This window comes from Crocodylus porosus, unplaced genomic scaffold (assembly GCF_001723895.1).
Source record: "Crocodylus porosus isolate Cpor-Errol unplaced genomic scaffold, CroPor_comp1, whole genome shotgun sequence".
Taxonomy (NCBI): domain Eukaryota; kingdom Metazoa; phylum Chordata; order Crocodylia; family Crocodylidae; genus Crocodylus; species Crocodylus porosus.
The window spans coordinates 187751092-187779079 of record NW_017728906.1 but is presented as its reverse complement, the minus strand read 5'-3'; positions in this window follow the sequence as shown (position 1 = coordinate 187779079).

Genomic DNA, 27988 nt, shown 5'->3' with positions numbered 1-27988 from the left:
ATTAGCCCTAAATTAAGATTCAAAATGAATAATGGTCAGTCAATCAGAAATTTTTCCTGGAACCATGGAATTAAGGATTACAAAAATAAACAAAAAAAGAAAAACCTGATGATCGCTGGTGGCAGGATCCACACTGCGAAGTTCACAGAATCATAAGGGGCTTGAAGGTTCATCTAGTGAATCTTTTCTCTGTGCAGGGGGTTGGAGACTTGTATGACACTTTCATAATCACATTAGAGCACCTTCAGATTTGGGAACATTTGGATTAGGGTGTTTCTGCCTAGCTTATAGTAGAGGTGACCTGTGACGCCCAGGTCAACATCTAGCTCCAAGCTTCTCTCCAAAATCTGACAGCATTTGATCTGGGCTCTTCCCTACTGATAATAGAGATAGTTCAAGCAAATTTGAGTTAAATCCTGCAAATCGATTTGCAACCTCCTCTAAACAATCATTCCAACTACAACTGCAGCTAACAGTGAGCAAACATTTTGCCCAGACTCCTCTGTCATCCTGATCTGGTGGGGGGTGTTTGAAAGGGAATGCTTCTGGTAGGTCAGAGGACAACAGGAGACTCATTCAGAACTAGCGTGTAGGGAGGTAAAAGTAAACTGATATCTCTTGTAAACAGAAAGAAGAGGCAGCTCATAATATTCTCAACCCAGTGCAATAATAAGAATAGGTAGGTTTTGTTCCATTGAGGGCTGATCTAGATGGCTTGCTTATTCTGCTAAGTATAGGGAGGCAGGGGGCCAAATCTCTAAAGATATTTATGGCAATTCAAATGGCAATTATGTACCAACATACCTTTAAAATCAAGTCCAGAAATTCCATTTTCAGATGCAATTTAGGCACTTTGGAATCTAAGTCTCACTGAAAGCCACAGCTCCTTGAGTGCCTGAGTGACTTCTGAAAATAAGATTTAACCATCTAGCTGACTACATCAGAGCAAGACATGAATGCCTTCAATAACTTAGCCGTGATGCCTTGATTTCTTATGGATTTATTACTACAGAACTCCATCATTATGAAGCAGTTTGTATGCCCCACTATGAAGCCATGAGGCATGAACCAGTTACTATAACGTCAACCTGCCCTATATACCGTGGGGCTTGATAATCATATAGGTAGCACTTTAATAATCATAACTGATCCAGTCCTGAGTGTTATGGCACATGCTTACAACAGAAAGCCTTGAATAGAGCAGAGGTTTCGTATCAATTACTGACTGGTAAATTCCAGTGAACAGGACTGAATAGTTGCACAGTGAGCCAGACAGAGGATATATGCAAGACGCACAGCCCTGTCGTGTGGTAATACTGGAATTCCCACTTTTTTTGTTTGGTCTACCATATTCTTGTCATAAAATTGGCCTCTGTGCTCAGCAGGAAGAGGAAAAAAAAGGTTATGAGTGAAAATGTTGCTCTGCAGTTGATCTGTATGCCTCTTCCTTCCTTCTTGAGATATCAACTGTTAATAATTCATTATGATGGTTTGGGACACTTTATATTTAAAGCCTGCATATAACCTACTGATTAAATCACATTATGAATAGCTAGATGAATATCTTACTTAACAAATTACCTTTTTCAGCCACCACAAACTGCACTTTTACAGCAAATGACTGGGCATCAAATAAGATGGAATGTAATTATCTTACAGTCTGTGGTCTTTGGAGGCCGGTGTATTCATTTTCACATAAGAAGCGAGTGAGTAATACTGGACAGGAGGCTTTTGCAAGTTGGAGTTTGTGCCTATAATTTACAGAAAATGTCCTTCCCTAGAAAATAAATAACAGTTGTGGGGAGTGTTTGAGAAATCACTGAACCTAAGAAGACATGAATCACTGACTATGCTTTATTATTGTAACAAACCCCTGGTGATATTTCGTCTTATTCTTCTAACAGAGAAACCCAGCCAAAAGCAAGCTAAGGTCAAGTTAGCCATGTGGGTTCAATTCTTCCCCAAGTCATGCATACATTGTTAAGCAGAAGCACGAACTGAGTTAGATTAGGTAACAATAACCAGCAGCTGACTCCCTTTACTCAGCTCAGTCATCTGGGATAACTAGCATACCCATAGCATTCTTCCTTCCTCATTAACTCATTGGCTAGTTACAGAAATGAAACACAAACCAGTATAAGTGATTGGAAACTGGATCAAATCTTTAACACAAAGAAGTTCAGTTCACATAAGCCACTTTCAAAACATCCAAAACCAATTTAAGATAAACCTGGATGGATATAGTGTCAGACTTAACTGATTTAGGTTAAATTGGTTTATTGAACTTCTGTCCCAGATCCCCTCCAGATTCAAGTTAACAAACAGGAAAAATACTGGAAAAATTATCAAAGAATCCATTACCGATAGGCTAACAGAAGGCAATATTCTAAAGGACAGCCGACATAGCTTTTTTGAGGGCAGGTTATGCCTGACCAACCTCATTTCCTTCTATGATCAAGTAACTCATCACCTGGATAGGGGACATGAGGCTGATGTCATACACTTGGATTTCAAAAAAGCCAGTCTCCCACAATGTCCTCATGGTAAAATTGGGAAAATGTGGCATTGATTACTTTATGGTCCAGTGGCTAGGTAACTGGCTCTGAGGTAAGACCCGAGAGTATTAATAAATGGAACTGAGTCAACCTGCTGGAAGGTGACCAGTGGTGTCCCTCAGGGTTCAGTACTTAGACCAGTGCTTTTCAACATGTTCATCATTGATCTGGATTTGGGTGTTAAAACATACTGGAAAGGTTCGTTGATGACACCAAATTATGGGGGAGTGCAGTCACACTTGAGGACAGTTTGGGAATACAGGCTGACTTGGACAGGCTTGCAAGGTGAGAAGATCAAACCTGATGGTGTTTAACAGAGAGAAATGTAAAGTGCTCCATCTGGGAGGAATAATCCACAACACACTTACAGGCTCAGTGGTGCAGCACTTGCCAGCACCACAACTGAAAGAGATCTGGGGGTTGTGACAGACCACAAAATGAACATGAGCCACCAATGCAATGTTGTAGCTGTCAGAGTGAACAAAACATTGGCAAAACAAACCGGTGCATCTCAAGTAAGACTAAGGATGCCATATTCCTGCTCTACTCAGCCTTGGTGAGACCACAGCTGGAGTACTGCATCCAGTTTTGGGTACCACACTTCAGGAAGGATGTGGAGAAGCTTGAGAAAGTACAAAGAAGGGCCATGCACATGATTTAGGGGTCTGGAGAGCAGGTCATATGAGGAGAGGCTGAAAGACATGGGACTGTTCAGCCTGGAGAGAAGATGACTTAGGTGGGACTTGGTGGCAGCCTATAAATATATAAGGGACATTCCAGCCTGGGGAAGCCTCTATTCAGCAAGGCACACCAGGGGAAGACAAGAAACAATGGACACAAACTGCTTGAAGATCGCTTCAGATTGGACATAAGGAGAAACTTCTTTATGATTCGAGTGCCAAGGGTCTGGAACAGGTTCCCCCAGAAGGTGGTACAATCACCTACCCTGGAGATCTTTGAAAAAAAATGACTCGATATGCACCTTGCTGGGGTCATCTGACCCCAGCAGTCTTTTCTTCCCAAGTGCAGGGGGGCTGGACCTGATGATCTTGTGATGTCCCTTCCAGCCCCTAACATCTATGAATCTATGAAACAGTCCCCCAGAATCCTAGGATTCTTTGCACTACCCCCACAAACTCCCCCCTCACAGGGTAGGCAGGCTAGCCTTGGCCCAAGTTGTCTGCTCCAACTAAGCAGGGAGGTGTCCCCTGTCTCTAGTGTCCCCCAGCTTCTGGCCTGGGTCACTGCAGGTATGTGGCTGAATTTCCAGAATCAAAAGTAAATGTCTGTTCACTTGCTTATTAGTTCAATCTATGCAGGTTAAACTAATCTATGGAGACTGAATCAATTCACCCTTGGGCTATTTTACTGTCTGTACTTAGTCTGTACTTAGTCTGGGCTTTTTTACTGTCTGTACTGGATTTGACTGGTGCATATGATTTTTTCACTGACTACATTACTTGCCAGATTAATGTGTTTCCTGGTTCCATGAGCCAGATCCTCTGTTTACATAAATGGACATAGCTACATTTAAGTCATTGAAGCTTATGCCCTTTTATACCCACTGAACTGATTACTCTCTAAATCTAAGGTACCATCCTGCTCTGCTTTCTGCCACATGCTGGGTTGGTAAACTTGTTGAGCCAAGGCCTATATATTCTAATTTATAGTAAAAAGAGACTACATACAATTGATGCCCAGAAAGTGATTATCCCCTTAAAAGTAACATGGAAATCAATATGACAATGATATAAGCCCAGTTGCACCACTCACGTCCTATGAGGAGGTTCCCTTTAATTCATTTTCAAATCATGGGAGGTCAAAGATAAATCTGAGAAAATGTTGTAGTCCTTACATGTGCACTGATTCTGCGATAAGGAATATTGTCCATGCGTATGCACTAAGCATCTTCTCAAGCATCTACCCCAGACTAGTTTTGCCACTGAACTAAACTCACAAGCAGTTTACAGCTTTGCATACTTTTTGCAATGGCCATTATCTTCCAAGTACTCATGCATATTCTATTTCAGTGCTTTAAAAACTACTTATATATTTGATTGTGTGTGAACAATAGGCATAGGTATTATTTTTCTGCACTAATAAATGCAGAACAGCCCCATAAGAGGTGAAGCAGATGAGTGCATGTCCTATTGCTGGCCAGGTTTTTTTTTTAAAAACTTCAGATATGTGAACATTAATCAAAATCTTTGTGCCATATCCTCAGTATTAATTGGCTGACACAGCTCCACTGAGCTGAATAAGCAACCCCACCATATACCAGCTAAAAATCTACCCCCAACATATTTCTAAAACTATTCCTAAAAAATTGTAATGAAAAGGGTTAAGACCTTAGGCTGCCTATACATGTGCTCACAGGGTGGGGGTGGAAGGGGATGCATTTTAATTAGTGGTTCCCGGAGAGCTGGTCTAATTAAAACACTGCAGGACCACAAGTATTAAGTCCTTGTTCATTTAAAGGAAGCTGGGGCTCATTCAACAATCTTTAAAGCATCCCAGTGGCCATTTCTAAACCTACAAGGAGTTATACAGGTGATGCTGTAGCAATGCTAGAATGTTCTAATTAGAACATATCAGAGCACATGTATAGGCACCCTTATTATCTAGGTTTTAATCCATAGTGAATTTTTATGATAGAATTCATAAAATCAAGAAACATGAGTATTTGGAAAGACTGAAACACCTTTAAGTAAAACTACATTGTGAGGAGATGAAATAATAAAAGGACTTATTCTGTTCTATTTCACATTGTCTAAGCTAGTAGTGTGAGGAGGCAGTACTGCAATTTAATTCTTTTTTCTCATTACATTAAAGGTATATTTGTTTTTAGCTCCTTCCACGGATGCTCTGTTTTACATTTTACCTGTTAGGATCCAGGAAAAGCTGGAAATAAAATAAAACAAGGAAGAGGCAGGGGGTGGGGTGGAGGGAGAAATGAAACTGCTGCAGAAAATAACCTCCAAGAAATAAAATAACTTAGTTTACAATGTAATTAAATATTTCTCATACACATGGAGAAGTGGAAACTGCTTTGTAATACTAAATAACCCACAGCAACGGTGTCCGGAGGAAATGGAAAAATTAGTATTCTCAGCATGAGAGGCAGAACATGATCTGATGGAATTGTATCTGGTGACTAGTGACCATAGTCAACTAATTTCTAAGAAAGGAATGCCCCATAGCCAACATGCTATGTCTGCAAACTAATAAAAGTCTAGTCCTGGCTTCTGTCTGGCTTTCATGCTGATTTTTATTAGTCTTTTTTCATGGAGAACTTTCATGAGAACTGTAGTTCCTACCCCACGCTGATCCAAGTCTGATATCATTCTGCCTAGCAACTGTTATGTCAGTGAATCCTAAAAGCCAAGAATTGTGTTCCCTGACCTATAAAAGTTCTTTAATGTTATCAGCACCTGCCAAGAAGGGAACCCTGATCCATCCAAAACTCATCTATTTCACAGCAGTTTTTTGGGTGCTACTGCTTTCTTCTTGGAAAGGATGTTAATTTTTAATAAAATAATGCTCCTAAGAGTTTATAATTGGAGATGAAGAAGTCTCCAGCTCTTTAATTATTGTAGCATCTCTGAAATGTTAGTCAAGTATACAAATAACTTCTAAAGCCAATACTGCGATTACACATGGGTTGGTCATGCATGAAGTCCTTAGGAAAATTATCTATCATGAGGAATGCCTCATTCGACATGAAGGGAACTGCTATGAATGCCTTCTAGTCTTCTGATTCATTGCAGTGTGGAGATAGGACTTAAAGTAGAGGGAAGCAATAACTCTTAGGAAAAGCACTTAGAACTCGAAACTCCTAGAAAGCAGACGTAAAGGTGGAGGGCATGGAAATGTGTTTTCTTTTAAAGGACAATTCAGGTGACTATAAAGGCAGCACTTGATCTCCAGTCATATTCAGACCCATTACTGCTTATTTCACTAAATTAAATTTTTATTTTTTTCTTACCCTTATTAGAAGTTCAGAACTGACATAGCAAAGGGAGAGAACTCAGGTTCTATTCCAGATTAAGCCTGTCCAGTTTTGGAGTGGCCAGGGGCCTGCTGTGTGGGTTGCTTGCCTTTTTGGCCACATGCAATATGAGTTGCACACCATGCTGTGGATGTACCTGTCATGGGTGACTGGTGTCTCCCAAGTCTGGGGGGGCACCAGATCGCTGACCGGGGGTGGGGAGCAGGCCCAGTGGCTGATCACCAAACAGAAGGCAGTTCCCCAGCAACCAATTGCCAAGCCCGAAATCACCAGTGGCAAAACTGGAAGTGCACTTCCACCGGCACTTCCAGTGTGACAGCTGGCATTTCCAGGGAGTGCACAGCCAATCTCAGGGGGCACATGTGCACCCACATGCACCCCCTACATGTCACCATGGTACCCATGCTGTACTCCTCCCTGCCCTACACTGTACCATGTTGTACCACAAACCCCTCCTCCTACTGCACTGTGCTGCATCATATGCCCTTCTTCTCCTTGCCTCCCCACCTCTGCCTGCCACCCTCCCTTCATCCCCTAATTTCCCTGAGCCACAGGCTTTCTCAACCTTGAAGGCTGCACCATGCCACCCTCAAGGGTGGAAGTAGTGGAAGCAGGAGAAAGGAGGGGGAGCCCAGAGACCCTGGCATCAGAAGCAGAAGAGCAATGGAGGAAGCAATGCCCAGGCTGGGAGCCACAGGGTAATCTCTTGGGGTTCAATATCAGTCCATTGGACAGCCCTGTTTTAGGTCTATCCTGGTGACAGCTGCTGCTCCATGTACTGCCACTTCCCAGGGCACAGAACGGGCGAGTTATGTCTCTTCTCCAGCCTTCAGTGTGTTCTGAAGACTGGGCTAGGGACAGAAGTTGCACATAAACTGATTTAAGTGATCAGAGACAGGTTTAAACCTGTAACAGAAGTTCAGTGCACATAAACCAGTTTCAAAATTGCTGAATCTGGTTTAAGATAAACCTGGTTGAATGTAGCATCAGACTTAACTGATTTGGGCCAAACCATTTTATGAAACTTCTGTCCAAGACCTTTTCCTGGTTTAAGTTAAATAAGAGTCCCCCAGCACACCAGCATGCTTTCCAGCCCTGGGCTGGGCTATGCTGTCTGCTCCAGCAGACATGGGTTGTGTGGAGGGGGAGTCAGAGACCCAAAGTAAACCCTGGCTGAGGTCTGGGGCCAGGGAAGGAGTACAGAGCTGCCCTTCCCTGCTAAGCTTACTGAAACTTAGTGGTGGTTGCAACTGTGAACTATAAATCCCAGAGGCACCTGAAAGCAGGAAAATGAAGTGATGAGCAACCCTGTAGAGTCCTGCTTTTGTGATACTGGGCTGCAAATTCCAGTTTCCTTAGGGGAAGCAGGAAGCAAACACAGCCCATGCTGGCTATGTGCCAGAAAGCTGTGCACTAGCACCCCTTGGCTTCTGGACTGAGCCACTGCAGGCTTGTGGCTGCATTGCCTGAATCAAAAGTGAATGTCTGTTCAGTTGTTTCTCAGTTTAATCTCTGCAGCTTAAACTAACCCGTGAAGACCGAATCAATTCAGCCTCAGCCTTTTTGACTGCCTATACTTAGCTCTGAAATACATCCTGTTCCATTGTGGAGCAGGCTGACCGTGAGAAAAGCAGCCTGCACCTGCTCAGTGTGAATTTGTGGAAATGCAACTGAAGGCTTTCAAGACTCCTCTCCAGGGTACAGCCTGAGCTCTTTTTGGCAGCTGCCAAGAGATGATGGGAAAGGGTTACAGGACACATCATGTAGGCAGTGTTCTCAGAGTAAGTCAGATTTAGGTTAGACAGGAGTTCACCCCTGGTATCAATTAATGTGACATTTTAGTCTCTCACTCTCTGTTTCTGTGGCAGATTCCTTTCCTGGCTTCTGCTCACTTGCCAGTAACAATTTCTGGTCTCCTGTAGGTCAGTGTAACTCTTTTTATTAATTATGGGCTCAGATGAAACTCCTTTGCAGCACCATGGAGCCATGTGATGGGGTGTAAGAAGCCTCATCAGCCTCCTGTGTAAGCTTTCCATATCCTTGAGACCCGGAGAGGGAAGGGAGCAGCTGCCATATTCTTGCTGCCTCATTCCATGGGTGCATAGGGAAAGCACAGATATGGATGGGGAGTAGCTAGTTTCACTCAGTAATGTATTAACTTTTACACTGGAGTAGGGCACAGCAGGAGAAAGTAATCTGAGCTAATATAAAGGCAACTCTCAAAACCCTTCAGGAGTTTAGAATCCTGCCCTGTGTGTATTGTACTAGCAGCAATGGCACATATGGGGGTCTCAGTCTGGATACAGAATCATAGAATCAATTTTCTATTATTTTATATACAGATGGAGACCCCGTATGCTCAAAACAGTACAGAACCATGGAAAGGCACAATCCTGGCTGCAAACTGCTTAGTTTAGCAATATGACCTTGCAAAAATATAGGCTGATACTGGTTTTAAATTCAGGGGTCCCACTGAAATGTTTGAGAATATTAATGGAAATAAATTTAAATGTGAACCTGTAAGATTAGAGTCAAAAGTATATACCACATGGACAAGAGAACTAAGGGTGGGTGGGAAATAGCAATAAGATTATGTAGTTATTGGTTCCCCATGGGTCTGAAATGACTCTTTCAAATGTAGGGCCAATTGAAAGAACAAGGGTCTTATTCTATTAAATAGTAGCCCTGGAGTCCTAAAGGAAAATACCTTCATAATAAGTCAGGAGATAGTCAGTGTCCACTTATTTCAGTGCTTGCTACTACTTCAGGTCAGATACAGACAAAAAACTCCCCATGCCTAGCAGAAGTGCCCTCAAACACCCTATGTTGCTCTGCTCAGACAGTCCATTGGACTAGTAGCAGCAGACCTGTCTTTGCATAATACTATGAGTGGTGTAATTATAGCACTGCTGAGTGATAGCATCAGCTAACCCAGGCTGGTTTGCATTCTAATTAGAGTGCATCAGACAAGACTCAATCGAGTCTACTATGTGTTCTAATTAGAACACTCCAGCACAGCCTCACCATCACGTGTATATGCCCCCATGCATTTTAAAATGGCTGCTGGGGTGGTTTAGCTAAACCTTATTGAATGAGTTTTAGATCAATCATCCCACAGGCATTTTTAAACACACGGGGGCTTAATACATATGATGGTGAGGTGTTTTAATTAGAATGGGTATCCGGGAACTGCGCCAATTAAAACGTCCCTGCTGCTGCTCCCTTGTCCTCCTCCCCTGAGCATGTGTATAGGCAGCCATACTGATTAGATTGTGCTCAAATAATGGGTAAACTGCTGTTTCAGGTGAGAGCCAGCTTGGAGCAATGTGGTATGTTGGAAGACACAGCCATTTTGCACAATATGTTTTCAGTCTAGTCTTGGCTTGAGAGTGTTAGAGTCAGAGTTTTTGTATTTCACTTATGATACAAGGCAGCTCAGCAGGTGCTTGTAGAGCTGTTCAGAGTCAAACTTACAAGGCCCGTGTTTTGTTTCACTACCTTACTTCAGAAGGTGAAAGCATGAATGTGACTAATTACAACTCAGTTGCCATCTCCTCTCACCTGAAAGCATTACACCCTTGCCAATAGGGACAGGGATGAAAGTATTTTAAAAATTCCATTAGAAATTATAGCTTTGTACCAACAATATTGAAAAGCAAAGGCAATTGTTTCTGTGTATATTGACAATAACAGTGCTGAGATATGCACTCCTGGGAATTGTGGCTTGAAGTTTCTTTCTTAGGCATATGAAATAACTGCAATAAAATAATCCAGAGAAAGTACAGCAACAGCCTCCTTACCACACTATTCAATTCTATAGCATAAACTTCCTTGCTTGATGGTATCTTCTCAGAAGTAATGGAGCATGATGATTGAATTATCTTATGTCCATTTACAGATACACTATAGGTCACCAGTCTGAGGAAAAAAAGCCACATTGTACCATTCTCACTATACATAGTCTAGAAATAAAAGACATTGATTTGTTTCCCAAGCACTGATTTAATTATGTAGGAAAAATGTGTCCAAGAAAAGAAATTACATTAATCATTCTTGAATGTAAAAAAAAAAAAGTCTAATACTGTTCTTTCCAATAAGAAAATACTTTTTGTGGTGGGGGATAAATTAGTTCTAAAGATGTCACTTTCATGATATTTTTACTGATGGTCTGATCTTGTGTAGCACTGAACACCCTAAACTCATAATGAAGATAACAGTGGGAGAAGGTATCTTGACCTTATTGAAGTCCAGGGAAATTTAACTAATAATGCCTGTGGGTTTAAGATTTAACTTTGAGAGTCTAAGTGTTCAGTGTCTCCCAGGATCAGGCACTACATCCTAAATATTCTCTTCAAACTGTTCTGCAAAAACTGCATCCTACAAGGATAAATGCTCAGATCTCACTTATGCATGACTTAAGAGAAGAGGAATACATTAAAATCATGCTTCTGCCACATAGCATTTCTTTCACTACTCTTGATTACAGAAAACACAACCCTCCAGCCATTCTTTGGTTGATGACTTGAAGTCAAATAGGCACTCTGAAATACTTCACTATGAAACTTTTCAACGATGGACAAATTCCTCATGATAAATATATTTCATCAAATTGCCAAGGGTTACACATGAATTTTATCTATCTATACATAACATATTTGGGTGAATAATTTATATAAAATAATGTGATAATTTGTGCCTTTTTTCCTTTGGTAAATTGTTTACAAAACATTTAATTTTTTTAAAAACCCATTTCTTCATTCAGAATTATTTATTTAAAGCTTTCCAGTCAGCAGCAAGCATTTCATTTTCTTTGGCTTGGACTTATTCTTCTTCATCTGCATGTCTTTTAGTAAAAGTTCAATGAAAGTATTTAGCAATCAGAATTTTAATTCTTGTGTTGATTAATATTGAGTGGGCAGATAAGTGGCATGGTATATGTCTTTTCTTTCAATGCAGAAGCATAACTCTTAGAATTTATGAACTTACACATCTGTATTTAGCTTCCAATGGGTTTGGGATCTCTCAAAATCCTGCTAGGCTTTCAGAATGTTGGCCCTTAATGACTACCACAATCTAACACAGAAGTAGATATCTAGGAACTAAACTTAGGGCTCCAAAGAGCCAGTCTAGCACTCAGGTCCCTGGCCCAGCCTCTCTCTCTAGCTAAAACCCTCAAAAATAATTGCCTAACATACTCATATTCAAGAACCTTTTCGCACCACAGCTGTCATCTTCCGTCAACAGCAGCCTCTATTACAGAGGTGGGCAAAGTCCAGCTCGAGGGCTCGATGGGGCCTAGGGTGCATTTCATTTCCAAGCAGCTCCTACGGTGGTGGTGCCTGGCTTCTGCTGCTGGACGCAGCCCCACTTCCTGGGCCCCTTGGCCCCTCTACCCCATACCCACAGCTGGGATGGGACATGCCTGGGCAAGTTGCGCAGCTGGGCAGCTGGGATAGAGCTGTGGACAGGGGCAAGAAGGGTGGGTGGCACTGGGGAGACCTGGGATCTCATAGGGGTGACAGCGGGGGGAAGGGCTGGGGCAGAGCTGTGATCCACTGCCCTCATGTCCCTGCAATGGGGGAGGGTTCTGCAGGCAGGAGTGTGCACAGAGCAGATCATGGCTCTGCTCCAGGCTGTCATTGCTGCAAGTTCCTGGCCCTGGAGCAGCTCCCTGTGCAGCTCCTGGCTGGTCTCCATGGAGAACCCAAGTCCACAAGGGCATGGCATTGCAAGACCATGACAGCATGGGGCTGGGCCAGCCAGGGCAGGACCCCAGGTCTGCAACCCTGCACTGTCATAGCTCCACACTGTCATGGCCCTATGCTGTCATACCCCTGAGCTCCTGGGGTCTCTTTGGAGACCAGCTGGGAACCACCTGGGGAGGGACGGCTGGGAAGTGGAGTCCAGCCAGCAGCTGGATTCAACATTTTGCCCAGCCCTGCCCTATTGGGTCCTGCAAAAGCCAGAGCAATATATAAACTTTCCAGCATGATCAATGATTGATGACCTACTTCACCCTCAATAGTAAAAGTCAAAGCTCTTAATTTGGCACTACAAGATGTTTGTTCCCAAACCAAGAAGCACTATGAAACAAAATCAAAGATTCCAGCTCTCTGTCTGGTCCCTGCCTAGACTAAGTGCCACATTCCTTTCAATTAATAATTCCACTTCCTTTTTCTTGTGCCTAAAGCAATGATCCAGCTTCAGAGAACCATGGTGTTTTCTTTAATTCCTCAGCAGCAGAAAACACCTTATTAAAATAATGATCTAATGGTTTAAACCAGGGCACTTCTAGGCTTAATGGATGCTCATTAAGCATTCATTCATTAGACAATGTTGCTAGTGATAAATAGACCATTAAATCACAATATGGCATTGACAGCCAATAACAGATATTTGAATTGAATGTTACGGTGGCCATTAGCTGTATGCACCAGATCATCTTGAGTAAATGTGTATTGCAATATTGCTCTCTCAGATTATTGCTCCTTATTAAAAGCTTAAGCTAGGGTAGTAGTTATTTGTGGGAGGGCACATAAGAAGGTGGTGTATCTCATCTATTGAACCCATGTGGTTATTCTGCACTAAGCTGTATTAGTACATATTATACATAAAGTTGTTGTAGTTGTACCATTTCATGATGGCAGGTGTTGCTCATTAAATAAATCTGGGTTATTTGCAGATTTGGGAGTAGGTCTTTAGAAAAGGAAACCAGAGATACCTCTAGAAGGAAACTGAGGAAAGTCCAAGTCAAGGAAGAAGCATGCCTTTATACTTTGTTAATCAGAAAAAAAAAACAACCCTCAAAAGGGTCACTAGGCTGGAGTCTGCATACTTTTTTATGGTTGTTAAGAGCTGCAGAAGAAATCTTTTTGGAGTGCACTACAATACAATGCTTCATTGGCTCTATAGTACCCCAAATAGTGCTCTTGAGCACCATGTACTGGCATGCTATTTCTCACCTAGTTACTTACTTACAGATGTTTCTTCTAAGGGACTGTCTTATTACAGCAGATGAACCAGGTTTGCATGGGCAAGGCTCCTTCTGAGGAAGTACCTCAGCAGGAAGTGATTTGCCAGAAATGTGTCCATTGCTCCTGAAACCTATTTCAATCCACAAGGTAACAAATCACCAGCACGTTATAAGTGTGCATTTTGGCCCTACAATGTAAGTCATATAGCTTGACCACACTCACGGTCTCTTTGTGTGCTACTCAAACTCTACCTGCTTGGAATTATGTACATAAGTAGGGACCTGCCCAAGTCACGGTGAGACAACAGGCTTTTCATGGCCTGGTGACAGAGTCGATTTTGCGGGCCGTTCACCGCAGCCCATCCCTTGCTGCTGTTTCGCAGAGGGTGCCTTCACTCAGTCTACCTCACTACCACATTTATTTTTTTTGGTTGAATTTGCAGGAAATCGCAGCCAATGCCAGATTTCCCAGTGATTGTGCTGTTCACAGGCAACACTGTTTTTTTGTGGTTTACATGAAAGCCATGAACCCACAATTAAGGTAGGTCCCTATATATAACTCCAGGGCTGAAATAGCCTCCACATTTCTCATGATCCCTCTCCATAGAGGTCACAGTGATAAATCTCCTTACCTTGCCTCCCCTTGCCCTGCTCACACTTCCCAGAAAGCTGCTATGTTCATAGCAGAGCACTATCATGTATAAGGAATTCCTGCCTCCAGTGAGGGGTCCTGCATGGCAGTGCTCATCAGCTGTCGCAAGACACTGGTTAGCCTGTACTGAAACACTGATATCTCACACTGAATCCTAGGTTCTCTTTTACCTCAAAGAGAATGGGATGGTGCCTCAAAGACATGAGTTTTATCCCTGTTGCTTCTGTGTAGCTCCAAGGAGCCATGACTGCCTAGGATGACAACTCCAGATGAACTGAATCTTGCACTTGGATAAAGCCAGGTACAGACATTACACTTTTACCAGTATAAGTGATTGGAAACTGGTCTATACCTGTAACAACAGACGTTCAGCACACAGTCGGGGTTAAAAATGGCAGAATCTGGTCTAAGATTTGCCAAAGGGCAAATGTGTGTTCTGTTTGCTACCGATCTAAACTACGCCGCTTACAGAAAACCACATAACTTAGAGCGATTCCACCTCAGGCTTTTTGAATGTCTGTCCCTAGCCTAAGAATCTATTTGTTTGAGATTCCAGAGAAGAGTTGCGATGTACATAAGGGAAGGGCTTACACATATAATTGCTTCATGTGTATTAATGAACCCTAATACAGCTTAGAAATACCTAAGATTTAGGCAGGCAAATGTCAGATAGAAAAAGCCAAGCACTATAAAAGTTAGCCAAAATGAACCCACATTTAATTCTTCTCTTTCTCTGACTTCCTGCAACCACTGTTAAATTCAGATGTGACTGACTTGATTTAGCTCATGTGAGGAAAGTTGCATGAACTATTCAAGGTTCAGTTATGTAGCTGAGGGCATATGCCACTGTACTACATAGATTACCTACCTGTGTGACCTGTTAAATGTTTTTAAGGGCTGAACTGTACCTTTAAATCAAGCCCTACATAGAGGTGATAGCAGTATTGTGACAAGAGGAGCCATGGGAAGAAATTGTTACTTATTTGGTACCTTCCCTTGCGGGGAGCAGGAAAGCATTTGATATCAGACCTTGACCAGGTGCAAATTAATTGTGTCCCCCCTGCCCCCATGTACAGTCTGCCAGGCACCATCCACTTTTTCCTTCCTCTACTCCTCTGTCAGGGCTGCTTGCAGCACCTGCCTTTTGAAAGCTTGGAGAATGAGTAAGCTAACTGGATAGCACAGACCTGCACATCTTGTTTCAGTTTCACCAAGAAATACTTTGAAAACTGTAACGTTGATTCTTTTTTAAAACCAACTGACAATGCATGAGTGAATTTGTAAGTCTGGAAAGGATACCATTCAACAATTTACATAGGCATTAAAGTCCCCCCACAAGCTACTAGTTGCATGATTGGATTCTTATTTTCATTTTGCTGGGTTTTCTATTTAATTGTAAGACTATGTTTTAATCCTTCATAAAATAGCCCTCTTTTTGCCACATGTCGATTCACCTGATGCTATTTTCTGGGCGAATTTTGGGGCATTTTGCTAAATGCTGTGACAAAAAACATCAGACACTTCAGTCCTTGAAATCTATTACTGTACAGGCAGCTCTCTCAACCTACACATGCTGTGTGCCTAAGGACAAGAACCAAGTCTCTTTTTCTATATCCCTTACTCGCCTACTCAGCACTTAGTTTGTAATGTGCGTGGAGTCTGCTATTTATAACAAATTATACAGTATATGGAGAATTTGTGATAAGGGACTGAGCTGAGATAATTAAACTCATGTCAATTAGGACTACATGCTGAATTCAAACCACTATCCCAAAAGCAAGGGGCTTGCCTGAAAAAAAAAAGGAAGAAAGAAAATGCTCTCCATAAAATAGAGCCTTAAGTCAAATCAAATCCAATATAATCCTCTTATTAAGTCACATTTGGCAGTTCAGTCATATGCATTTCTTCTGAAATGTGAGACTTGCTTATTTTAATCCTGCAGAAAGAGAGTCTGCATAACTATGATCTTCTTGTAGAATTAGATTCATTTCCAGTTTCTAAACAAGTATCTACTTAAACGGGTGCTTGAAATATGTGTTTACATAATTGGTTCTAGAGAGCCTATTAAGTCCAACAGTACTTAAGGCGACTAGTTCTTCCCCTGTCTAGACTTTTTGCCCCCAATTTGTCTGCTATAATCCCCCCTCCCACAACTGGACTCTGTCTCCAAAGTAAATTTTCCAGCAATCAGTCAAACAACACCTATTGCTGTGGGTCTCAGGAGATGAGGGCCAGGCTGCCAGATTTTGTCTAGGGGGAGAATAAGCTTGCAACATGCCTGTTAAAGAGCCACATTGGAATCCTACCATAAGTCCACACAAAATAAATTCAACTTAAACATAGCGGTTATTGTGTTTTTATGTTGCTTCAGTGCAACTTGATCCATAAAAAGAAGCAGATTAGAGGAAACAGTGTTTGGTGGAAGAAGGAAGAAAGATTAAGTCACCGGTGACAAAACCATGGAAACTATATAGGGAAAGACTATTATACCCAATAGCAAATCTTGTTGCCAGTATAGCATTAGTCCCAGTAGTATATTTAGTAGTGCTTTGCCTAGACTCAGGACACAGTCTGCCACAGCCTACATAATTCTTCCAGCTCCTAGAGCAACTTACACAAGGACTTATCATCAAAGCCTTCAAAGACCAGGCTAATGGGACTTTCAACACTTAGAGCCACATCCATCATTGCATTTTGGGAGCTTTATGACAGCCATGCCTGAGCAATAGTTATGAAGAACTGCATGGTTTTTCCTAACCACTGGCTAAGGTAACTGTTTTCCCAGCACAGGCTGTAACATGGGATATTCTTGGGCAGGATGCAGGAAAAATGGGGGGAGGCCAGAGCCAAAAAGTATACTTGGGCTATTTCCTCTGCTACTAGAGCACCCATAGGGACTGTAGAAAGATTAGCTTGGCCAATACAGCATCAGCCGGCCCCCTGCCCCAACAACTACACACAGTCTTAAATAGCAAACAGCAGCCTTTTTTGGAGTCCAATTTATTGAAATAGCATCATAGTTCAACAGCAGTCAAAATCAAGCTCTTTCCCAGCTCTCCAGATCCTTTAGTCCTCTAGCTGGCCCCAACATTTTTGTTTCCAAGCCCTGGTCCTATTATCTCATATTTATAGAGGGACATTTTCTTCCAAACCCCACTACAGGTAATGAATGCCAGCTTGGTCTGATTTCTGTAGGAAGCCCTTAATAAGGTCTTTTCTGATTTAGGGACAACTTCAGGAGCCCTGTGGATCACTTCAGTTCTCTTGCCTGACTGAGGTGCTTTGCCTACATTTTACCCAAGGCTCAGGTGCCCTGCAGGGCTAGCTAGTGGCTACAAACCCACCATTTGTAAGACCAGTAACTAGGTACTGTTACAGTTGAGGCCAGCTCTCATAAAAAGCTTTGTGACAGGAACCAAGGGTAGCCAAGATAGTTCTAAAACCTGCCCAAGTCAAAACAGCCTCAGCAGCCTTGGGAGGCAAGTAGCACAGACCACTTCCCATTAGCTCCTGCATGAATGTAAGATAAATCCCTTCTTACCCCTGTACCAGCTTCCTTTTTGGAGGACTTGCACATATAGCTCCAACTCAACCAGACAGCTGTTATGCATGGTGTTGGTGTCATTACCATCAAAGGCCCTGTCTGGATTGTTACAGGGGTGTAGGTTGTAGCTGTGTTGGTCTAAGGATATAGGCAGACAAGGTTCTTTGGATGAATCTGGTATCTTTTATTAGACCAACTTAAACAGTTGGAAAAAAAATTACAAACATTGAAACCCCCACTACCGAAACCCAGGGACTTTTTACATGCTCCCTAAAATCCACAAACAAGGGAACCCTGGCAGACCTGTCATATCCAACCAGGGGATCCTAAATGAGAAAATATAAGGTTTCGTTGATTCAATCCTAAAACCGCTTGTCACTCAAAGAGCAAGTTTTGTCTAAGACAATTCAGACTTTTTACGGAAACTTAAAAACATAGACCACCTTCCCAGCAACACCCTCCTAGCCACCATGGATGTTACCGTGGATTGTGAGACATCTGGACTGTGGGATTTATGCTGAAAGAGTCAGGAGACATCAGAGACAGATGGAGAATCCTAGGGATTTTTCCACTGTAGCACAGAAGATTGCAGCTTGCAATTTCAAAAGTACCAGAGCACATGGTAGGCTGTGAGACGAAGCTGTTCTACTCTGGTTGAGTCACAAAAACCAACACATCAGGTAGCTATTGTTTCTACCACTTAGCATCTTTCCATATAATCCTGTGCACAAGGAGGTGGTCACTTTTAAAATCAAAGCCCCAAACTTGCTTGTTTTCAGTTGCTTTTGAGTTGTTATCTTGGCATTGCACACTGTATTATTAAACCACTGCACAGGTTTTTTTTTTGCCAAGCCTTTAGAGTGGTCTTGGCATGATAAGGCACTTTGCTGTAAGTGCTGAAGTTGGTTTTGTAACCCACAGAAGGAAATCATTTAAAAAATGAATCATTATAAATGAAAAGGTTCATGTCTGGACAGCAAATAATAGCCTCTTCTTTGCTCCTGACACTTTTCAGTAGGACTTTATATATATAGCCATATACCAAACCTGACTGAAAAAGTTAGACTCAAGCCAATCTGTAGGTAGTGATACCTGTGCCACTGACTACTTCCAGTGACAACTCTGGGATTGCCTCATGGGATGTCTTACTGCCAGAAAATTGTCTTCCCTTGACAGTTCAAAACCTTTCCAAAGGCAGAGTTTTTGTTTCCAAAGGACAAATTGATCCCTGTGAATAAACCCTATTCTAGTTATGTCATGCATTCTGTCAGCTTATATTTAACAGTATGAAATGCATGTTTGTGTTAAAGTGAGTTTGACACAAATGCTCTACTTGACATGGAAAGAACTACTTGGTGCTCCACATAAACTACTGGGTTGCTTTAGAATTATTACTTTGAAGAATAAGTATTTTGAAATAAATTGATTTTTTTCCCTCTTGGCAAAATACAATCACATAATCTTCACAGTACTTCATAAACCCGATTCCAGTTCTCTAAAAGGGCTATCCAAGTTATGTAGTCTTTAAGCTAAAAGATTTCAGCTGTTGTTTTGATGGCAATAAACTATTTACTTATACAGAACATTATTTAAAATATCTCACATAGCAATAGGTGAAAAATATGCTAGCTCCTCACAGCTAAAATCCCCACAAATGTAACAGCTACTTATCAGCTAGAAAAGTAAGCCAATTCAGAATCAGCACATAAGAGCTGCAGTTGCCCAGCTTTGGAAAACTTAAATAGCCGGCCCCAAAAAGGCGTGCTGGCCCTTTTGCAGGGAGAATGTCTTAGAGCCAAACCACTTCTAGGGAAATGATGCTTTGTGAGATATATCAGATATTAATATATCACATAACGTTGTGTTTAGGGGTTTGTACCAATGTAACATGTTCCATGTTCCGCAGCTGTCTTCCTGCCCTTTGGGCGGGGGGCTGGACTCGATGATCTCCCGAGGTCCCTTCCAGCCCTGATGTCTATGAAATCTATGAAATATTACATATTTATTGATAAAGTTATGGCTGGACAGAGGTCTGGACATTTTCACCTAATTTCATATTTCCTGGGGAGAGACAAATTGACTCAGAATGCTTAACTCTTCCAAAACTCAAATCTTTCTGAAGACCAGAAGAGAGATTATTTTACATTGTTGCCATCCTGACACTTCTAGTTGATTGTACGATATGTAGCTCCAATGGGCAGCCCTAGAAGTCCTTCAAAAATGGTAGTTTTCCTGAGATTCTGGTTGTCATCATCAGAAATGGACAGAATTATAAAAAATATGTTTCTCTTGTGATTTCAGTGTTGAGACGCTTGGGGTACATTCATTTGAGCATTCAAACTTGAAACTTTGTTTGAGAAATACCTCCAAACGCCTTGAAATCTGTCCAGCAGAGATATAATCATTTCTATCTAACATAGGTTGGTAGTTGCTCATCACTCTGTTCCTTCCATATAACATCACTAGCAACATCACAATCCATACTAAACTTCACAGTGTTACTGTAATTACTTTTTGGTTTTTGTTTTAAAAAAAACCCCTCTATGCTTAGAATAGGGTGTTTTCTGAGAAGCAGATGGTGACTTAGGTCTCTAGGGCAGCAAAAGGGAATATTACCATTGCAGATTTTATAATGGAAAATAAGGGGGGAATATATTATTATGCGTTTACCAAAGGAAGTTAGGAAACATAAATAAATATTGTGGAATTATTGTCTCACTAAAGTTACATGAAAATAATGTATATATTCCTCCTTGATATCTTTATCTCTCGTAATAATGAAAACATATTATCTTTATACCATGAATATAATGTTCATCATACTCCTCTGGAGCAAGTACTTGCCCAATCGGTGGTTGCGATACCTTCTAGTGGCCACTCAGCCCTTGCCAACCTGCCTCCACTTGGGGCCTCTCCCTTTAACTCAGCTGCCACACCTTCATGTTAATAATTTCTGATGAAAACAAGGCTGCCCCAGGGCTTCCCATGCCTGGTTTCACTCTTATGACCATAGGTCATTGCCTTAAGGCATACTTGATAGGCTCCATCCTCCCCAATATTCAATCCCAAGCCTCACAGGTGATCTGCTAACAAATGCCCTTCTTGGGCTACAGGCTCCCAGCCCCAGTCCTCACTCCTCCTGGGCTATGGCCTCCTTGGCCCCCTTGATCTCTGGGTGTGACACCCTGTCTTTGGTCCATCTATTCCAAAGGCTGTTCCCAGGCCCGTGAGACTTTTGGACTCCCTTGGCCCTGCTGCCACTCTCCCCGTCCTGGGCTCCTGACCTCTGGGCTCTACAGCCTGGCTGACATTGCCCACTCTCTGGGCTCGGGCCTCTTGGGCCCACACTCCATCCTCTGACAGGTTTCTAGGCACTGGAGTTTTAGTCTTTCCTGAGCACCAGGCCCTCCTGCTTCCCCCAAGGTACTGGAGGTTCTTGCTCTAGTTCCCCCTGGGCACTGGACCCTCCTGCCCTCCTCTAGGCACAGCTATTCTCTGCAAGTAATTAGTCCTTCCTGGGCTTGAGCTCTCTCTCTCTGGGCCCCAGACCTCTCTCTTCTAAGACCCGGGCAGCTAGCCTTGCATACTGGGCCCCTGGCCTTTCTGTTCCCAGGCTTCTCTCTTCCAAGGCTTGGCTTGATCTTCTCGAGTGCTGGGCTCCTGTCCCCCCTGCAACCAGGCCTCTCTCTTCCAAGGCCTGGACTGCTCTGGGGCTCAGTGCTGCTTATGCCAGCTCAGCAAAACTCTCAGGAGCTGTGCCACAGCCCTGGTGTCAGCAGCTCCTCTCCCAGTGGGACTCCAGGTTAGACTGCCTGGGCAGCTCAGACCCTGGGCTTCTCTAGCCCAAGCCCAGCCACCCATGGGTATCTGACTCTCAAATCAGTCCTGGTCACCACTTGCAGGCTGCTTCTTCATCAACCTCTCCTCGTAAAGTGAGAGGCACCTGAAGCATCCTGTCAGACCCCCATAGTGACGAAGATGGCCAAGTATAGATATAGCACAGTTGTTGTATGCTACTACTTGACAAAAAAACAGGTCCTGTTCCAAAGACCTTACAACCTAACTCAAGCAAAGCAAAACTTAAGCAAGTAGAATGGGTGAGGATGCAGAGAGAAGACTAGTGAAGAATTAAAAATAATCTTTTGCAGCAGACTATTTTAAGGAGATAGATGAAGGAGGTCAGAGACAAATCTGTAAAGGAAAAAGTAGACAGTTCTTCCAAGTGTATTGGACAGCATGAAAACAGGTAAAAAGCCAGGAAGCTGAAGAGAGGAAGGGCATATCAGGGAAAAAGAGACCTGGGAGTGGGAATCAGTGAAAGCAAAAAGTAAATGAGGAAAATATTAAGCTCCACATTGCAGGAGATCATGAGGAACTTGCATTTGATGAAGCAGAAGCTGTTAAAGAAACTCAATAGGTGGGCAAACGATGGCAAAAGGCATGGAAGATGATTTCAACAGTGATTCTCCAGAGCAGGAAAGTGTGCATTAATAAATCAAGAAATGACCAAAGCCTGGATATGCATTAAACCAGTGGAGTTACGGTGGATTTTGTAATGTTAAAAAGACAAGAAATAATTCAACATAGTGAGGGCTGAATGTAAGGGAGAGAGAGGAAAGGGTCTGGACTGACAGTCAGTTTGCAAGCTTTGGAGACAAGCAGGATAACAGAGCTGTCAGGGACGATAGATATAAAGATAAAAAGTGACAAACAATAAGATGGGAAGCTGAGTTGTCACAAAATGGACCTGTTTACACACTGCTCATTTAGCACAAGGACTTCAGCAATTCCAAGGAAAAACTTCAGGGCTTGATCTGATTCAAGGTCAATGCATTATAACTGCATTATATAAATTAACAGGAAATAGTCCATTTATCTGGGGTCATATTCTGTTCTTTTCCTTCAGAGTTTCTTTTGCTCTTGTCATGAACAAAGCTAGATTTGGAATATTCTTATTCTTTGTCTTTTCTTAACCTAGCCTTTTGTTATTACTAAATCTTGCAAGTGATATACGCTATCACTGATGCTATCAAGACATATTTTAGTAGGATTCCATTTAATTAGCAGTTTCATAGTTTCATAAGTTGTTAGGGACAGAAGGGACCTATTAGATTATCAAGTCCAACCCCCTTCCCCAGGCAGGAAAGAGTCCTGGGGTCAGATGAGCCCAGCCAGGTATTTATCCAATTTCCTTTTAAATACCTCAAAGGAAGAGGACAGCACCACCTCCCTCAGAAGCATATTCCATATTTTAGCAACCCTCACTGTAAAGGATTGTTCCTGATGTCCAGTCTGAATTTTCTCTCTTTCAGTTTCTGGCCATTATTACTAGTTACCCTGATGGGCACCCGGTAAACATTGTACCCCCTATTTCTTGCTGTCACCCCCACCCCACAATGAGTTTGTAGGTGGCCACAAGATCACCTCTCAGCCTCCTCTTGTGAAGGCTGAAGAGATTCAGGTCTCCAAATTGGTCCACATACGGTTTTTCTCTGTAGGCCTTTAAACAGGCGAATGGCCCTTCTCTGAACCAGGCCATCTACATCCCTCCTGAGGTGCGGTGCCCAAAACTAGACACAGTACGCAAGCTGCAGCGTGACCAGTGCCACATAGAGGGGAAGTATCACCTCCCTAGACCTGTCTGTGATGCACCAACTTATGCAAGAAAGGGTTCAGTTAGCTTTACTTATTACCTCATTACACTGGTGACTTGAGTTCATTTTGGAGTCAGCTATGACTCTGAGATCCCTTTCCGCAGTTGTGCTACGTAGCGCGGCACCTCTCAGGCTATAGGAGTGTTGATGATTCTTCCTCCCCAGCTGCAACACATGACACTTGTCCTTGTTAAACTGCATCCTATTTCATTCTGCCCATTTCCCTAGCCTGTCCAAATCAGCCTGGATTCGTTCCCTGCCCTCTAGTTTGTGTACCTCCCTCCATAGTTTGGTGTCATCAGCAAACTTGGACAGGGTGCTTTCTACTCCCTCGTCCAAGTCACTAATGAAGATACTGAATAGTACCAGTCCCAGGACAGAGCCTTGCGGGACTCTGCTTCCCTCATTGTCATCTTCCATCATAGCTACTGCCCAACTATTACAAGACAACTTTACATTATATGCAAACATTGAAGACAGTTTCTTGGCAGCCTAGAAAGATAATCTGTTTCCCATCTACCTGGAGAAACAGTGGCATGAAGTTAAGTTGCCCTGTAGTGCATGTGATACAGTCACGCTTGTAGCTTAATTATTTTCTTCACAGATTTCCTAAAGAATAACGGCATCACGAGGCTGTCCACCCTCTTCAGTAAATTACATTTATTCAAAGCTATTAATGTATTACAGGACTGCTAGCATTCTTCTTAAAATGAGCACTTTCTTCTTGGGACCAGTCAAGGTTATATGGCATCGAACCACGATTTGACTAATCTGTCATTTTGGATCCCTTACAATCCAGGCTTTTGCTGTCTAAGAAGTGAGCCATGCAACTATGTCTTTTTGATTCTGGGTTCAGGTCAGATAAATCAATGTAGCACCTAGCTTGTCAATGGGTATAGGTATATGATAAAATAATTTAACTCTGGTTATCCTGGGTAATTTTTTCTCCTGGAGTGGCCATTTTTGCTCTGGGAGAATCATCCTGAACATCAGAATTCTCATCGTTTTGCCTGCAAGAGTAGCAATTCTTCCAGGTGAAACTCAGTGTTTGTGCATGGCCCATATCTTCACAACCACAGTTATATCAGGTATGAGGGCTTAGAGGAGTGACTCCAGACTTTATCATCTTTAGACTAGGGATTACATCTAGTATTCAGCAAGCCTTCTTAACAATCAGTACATAGTAACTAGCCAGGTCTGCAGGACTGGGTTGTGGGGGAGAAATACTTCATTCCAATTGTCTTGTTGCTGATTTCAGGTCATTTTAAAGGTTGTTTTAGCTGTCAGTTCAACATCTTTATGTTGCTGGTGATGCTTTGGGGAGACAGGAGAAATGCTGGACTGTTTCAAGACAGGATGAAGGAAATAATTTCAAGCCCCAAAATCTCAAACCAGTTGCGTGGGGCAATAATTATTACCATTTGTTTCTTTGGCACAGTAAGTGAAAAGTATATACCTTGTGAAACACAATCCTGTACTCCCCTGATACCCTTACAGTCTGATAATAAGGACTTTTATTTTCCTTGTAAGGACTGTAATAAATATATATTTTCTCCAATAAAGTACATGCAGGATATGGAATAAAAGCACATGAACATGCAATATTTGCTCAGACATTTCCCACCCCTCTCCCCCCATAAAACATTAGCGAAATAAGGATCAGCTGTGCTTCATCTATGTTAATATTACTCTACTTGACAATAGCAAGGAAAGTGATTGCATGGCTTATCTGCTTCATAAATGCCAGCCACATAAACCAAAACTGCCTGTAGGCAGATTTAACCTGTGCACCTGATTGAAAAGCAAAGCTCCATGAATTGCACCCATGAACTGGTGTGTTTTGTACTAAATAATTCTGCTTTTGGACTGTCAGATCTCTCCAGTGCTTACAAAGTAATGTTTCCTTGTGACCATCATAAGCCAGAGATAAAGAATACTGGTTTCTGGCCACTTCCATCCTAGAAACATAGCTTGTTAAATGTAAGTCAACATGAGTGCAGAGGCGTTCCCAGACTATACTAATTCATACCCAGGGCCAAAAATAGGTGGGATCCAGGGGTGCAGTTGCATCTCTCTGCGATTCCTGTACTACCCAAACTTGAAAACCAGCTGCCTGGGAGGGGCAACTGAATTTCTATTCAGGAACTGCTGAGAGGCTCAATTGACTTCCTGGCTCATTATAATCTACCTGATTCCTGCTAATATCTCTTTAGTCCATAGATGTTAATGACCCTCTCTCTTTAACAGTCTTGGTGTTCTACTATTCGAGCTACCTTTTCTTCCACAGTTTTGCTGTCTATTAGCCCTTCCTGCTAATGTCTCTCTTCCATTTTGCACCCCTAAAACCTGTTTTTAGAGCTGATTGAAGATGTTAACTCAGGTGTAGAAATGACCAACACTGAACCACTGAAAACACTGGCAAGATACTACTCAAGAAAACTACATTTTGTTGAATAAGAGATGTATATTTAACTACAATGACTACAAGGCTAACAAAACAATGGTTTTGACTTTTTCTGCTTAGCTTGTATATCTTAAACCTAAAATATAATCCAGCAAAATGGTGCACAATAAAGTTTTATTTGTTTTTGTTTTGATCTTAACCTGAGTAAATAGCACTAAGCTTCTAGGTGTAATAAAGTTTTTAGTTCCTCTTTAACTTCAGAAAATGGGTGTTGTGTTAAGTGTGGCTCATCAGCACATTATCTGCACCCCACTTTTCAAATCCTAGATCTACCCATATTCAAACCTATGTAATATTAGTGGCCATAATGCAGTTTTTCTTGCAGTAAATAGATAATTTGCCTGTGTTGTGATTTGAAAATGAGGAATTCAGGCCTTAATTCAGCAAAGTCATCAGCATATTACAGAACTTTAAACAAATCCATTATTGCCTTAATTCAAGGCTCCAATTCAAGAAAGTACTATGGATTCAAGAAAAAACAACAGAACAATTTTTCCACATTAAATCCTCCCGAAGTCAAGTGGACCTAAAGCTATACTCCAAAGTTAATCACATGCCTAAGTGCTTTGCTGAATTGAGGCCTCTAGAGAGTTTGTGTCCTCAGACGAAATGAAAGGCAACATGGGAAAGAATAATGAAATATTTCTTGTGACTCAAATGTCTTCCTATTACAACATACCCTATAACTGGCTTCAACTAAATCCCATCTTTTAAAAAAATATGGACAGAGTTGCTGGCAGTGTGCAACTGTAGTGCGTGACAGAGCCTTTTCACATTTCACATGACATTAGGAAGAAGTCTGATGAAATAATACAATTCAAAGTACAGCAAACACAACCTTTGCAGCACACTGCTGTGAACCTCATTCACAAAGAAATAAGAAGGAAGCTTTATATTTCAGGCTATCAAATATAAACAGCTGCTCAAAAGTTTATCACAAACAAAGACCTTAGAAAACGATTCTTTTCTTTCTCCAAAACTTTAGACAATATTTGCAATACAAGATCTTAATAGATTAGGTGACTGTGTGTTGAGTCTGTTATTTTATATTTAATGTGCAAATATTATAAACATAGTTTCATGACATGGAAAAAAACCAAAACGCCTGTGTGCTTCCAAACCAACGTGATCTTTTTCAATGCTTTTCTTCCATCTGAAACATAAATGAGCATAGTAGATCATACCTCTAGTGTGGTATCTTGCTTCCAAATAGGCAGTAGATGGTTCACAAAAAAATACAACCATAAAGTGCTTAGTCAGGGAAGGAGTGTGAGGGAGGCCTGTAACAGGAAAATGGTTCATACCCTGATGTTTTCAATTATCTCACTTGTATAATTTCTGCTTCATGGGGTTAACTATACAGTAAAGGATCACAATATTATATAGACCTTTCCAGAAACATGGCCGTACATGAACAGATCCAAAGAAGGAAGCTTTTCTTGTGGAAGATTTCAAGTTTAGGTAAAAATTAGAATCCTGAAATAACTCAACTGAAAATATTGCCCGTCTGGTAGCGATACTTTCTTAGAGGAGTTTCATAGATTTTCAGAAAGGTGATGGAGCTTGCTTCATTTTCCTCATGTTGCATATTTTGTTTGCTTGTCATTTTAAGGACATAAGAAAATAATATATGGACTCTGATCCTTTTACTGTGTTTAAGAGACTGGAAATAGTATAAATTAGAAGTTTCCAAAATATGTGTTTAACAAATTTAAAAAAACAGGCTAATTGGGAGCTCAGTTCTCCCAGGTGTGCGGGGCGCGAGCCAGGTTGCGGCGTTACCCCGGTGGGTTCTACCCCCGATGTTAGTTTGCGAGAGGGAGAGGTGGACTCGTAAGGGTTCCAAAACATTTTCTTTTATTTAGTCTCTTTCTTACGTACCACTAATGTAGATGTGGCTGCGCAGGCAGTTACACTTGGTTTAGTATAAAGGACGAACGAACGACAAAGTCTCTCATTTACGCACCATCGGTGTAAATGTGGCTGCACGGGTGAATTCTGTCCCAGTTCGGGTAAGAGATGAAAGAACGAAAAAACAAAACGATGGATCTCAGTTCGGGTGAGGGACGAACGAGCAAAAACAAAATGATGGATCTCAGTTCGGGTGAGGGACGAACGAGCAAAAACAAAATGATGG